Source organism: Hyperolius riggenbachi, chromosome 1, assembly GCF_040937935.1.
Source record: "Hyperolius riggenbachi isolate aHypRig1 chromosome 1, aHypRig1.pri, whole genome shotgun sequence".
Taxonomy (NCBI): Eukaryota; Metazoa; Chordata; class Amphibia; order Anura; family Hyperoliidae; genus Hyperolius; species Hyperolius riggenbachi.
The window spans coordinates 166,292,902-166,295,060 of NC_090646.1; the positions used below are offsets into that span (position 1 = coordinate 166,292,902).

At 46.3% G+C, this 2,159-nt stretch overlaps 1 non-coding gene across 1 annotated transcript; it reads left to right on the forward strand.

Moving 5' to 3' along the window:
- Positions 1–1,546: 1,546 nt before the first annotated feature.
- On the forward strand, positions 1,547–1,620 carry TRNAN-AUU (transfer RNA asparagine (anticodon AUU)). The gene has a single exon. It is a non-coding gene; the product is annotated as a tRNA-Asn (tRNA).
- Positions 1,621–2,159: the final 539 nt, after the last annotated feature.

Sequence of the window (2,159 nt, forward strand, 5' to 3'; positions counted from 1 at the left end):
ACCTAGCTTGGAGGAGGGAGGGTGGGCAGGTCCTCCAGCAGTGATGTGTATTTCACTCAATCATGTCTGCCTCCAGGTATTAGAGCCTTTGAAACATGTTTTTCATCATTTTTCTAGGTGTCCGAATTTTTTCTTTTTTACAAAGTTCGCCTCCCCATTGAAGTGTATTGCGGTTCGCGAACTTTTTCGCGAACCGAACCTTTCGCGGAGGTTCGCGAACAGGGTTCGCGAACCGAAAATCGGAGGTTAGCGACATCTCTAATTGTTATGATTGATCTTTTGAATAACAGGGTTCATACTTACTGTAGCCTGGATGGCCGTAATAGTTAATGTGCGGCCAGTATGTATTTACTATTGTGATGTGAATTACAATATTACGTTATGTAAAGATGATGTAAGCGGTGGGGGAGTGAGCTAGTAGGCAGCCACTAGCGCGCATGACCACTGCGTGACCACTGCTACTTAAGCACGCTGCTTTAATGGCTCCGTAGCCCCTGAGGAGTCGCCATAGCGATGAAATGCATAGGGCGGAGCTACGGAGCTGCGTTACGTCTGACGTCATCGGACGCGGTGATTGGCCGACGGGCGCCATCTTTGTAGTATGATCTAGCGGCTGGGTTTTGCTCTGCGGGGACTGTTTTTTCTAACACTTCGGCGGTAGCTTATGAGGCATTGGCTGCATGCTTACTATCAAGCCCCATACCGCGCTACAACACTGCTTATGAGCTTATGCTCATTTTAATTAACTTTTTTTTATTAATAAACGTGGGAATCATCCCCTTTTACGCTATGTGAAGCGTCTCTCATTCTTTCTGGAGGTTTCATCCATTTCCTGAGGAGTCCAGCTGTGGTGATTTGCCGGAGAGGCTGAGGGGTGGCCGATACCCCTGATGCGCAGACGGGCCCTAGTAGGCCGCACCATCTGGTGAGTCGTTACATATTGGGGGGGAAGATACTGATGTGTCAACTATCCCCGGATGAATTATATGTTCTGTCTCTGTGAGATAAACTGAGATGACAAGAAGTGTTTTAACTCCTTACATTTGCAGGACTGGACTTTTGAGCGCTTATCTGCTTTTTGATTGTGCTGTAAGAGAAAGTGTTATAAGGGCCCTGCCGTAACATAGATATTACGGTAGCTAAGACTACTCCTGGGCCTTTCTTGTAGTTGAAGAGATGAGTGAACTGTGACACCACACTTAAAAAAAAAAAAGTACAGCAAATAGAGAAGCTTCCCCATATTGCTACACTACTATCTATGTTACAGCAAGGCCCTAATGACACTTTCTCTTACGGGGCTATGGCCACCGATCGGCCCATGTGGTAAAGCAAGGTGTAAAAACCAAATTACACCTAGCAGAGGATGGTTTCGATCCATTGACCTCTGGCTTATGGGCCCAGCACACTTCCACTGCACCACTCTGCTGCCACACAGGGAATGCTTTGTTGTAGGAAAAAGTGGCGTTAAACTTCTTGGAGCAGACTTACTTCCTCCCTCCAAAAGACACACATACATCCCCATAAAATCATTTAACAGCAGCAACTAGTCTCTGTGGCACAATTGATTAGCACTTTTGGCTATTAACCAAAAGGTTGGTGGTTCAAGCCCACCCAGGGATGGTCTCACCTTTTGTGTTCAACAGTTGTCCGAAGAAAACCCTCAATAGCCATGTAGACTCATCTCTCTCTAGTGCAGAGTGGTGCAGCAGAAGCATGCTGGGCCCACAACCCAGAGATTGATAGATCAAAACCATCCTCAGCTAGGCATGATTTCATTTTTGCACCTCGCTTTATCGCATGGGCAAAATGGTTTCCATAGCCCTGTAAGAGAAAGTGTTATAAGGGCCCTGCCGTAACATAGATATTACGGTAGCTAAGACTACTCCTGGGCCTTTCTTGTAGTTGAAGAGATGAGTGAACTGTGACACCACACTTAAAAAAAAAAAAAAAATACAGCAAACAGAGAAGCTTCCCCATATTGCTACACTACTACCTATGTTACAGCAAGGCCCTAATGACACTTTCTCTTACGGGGCTATGGCCACCGATTGGCCCACGTGGTAAAGCAAGGTGTAAAAACCAAAGTACACCTGGCAGAGGATGGTTTCGATCCATTGACTTATGGCTTATGGGCCCAGCACACTTCCACTGCACCACAG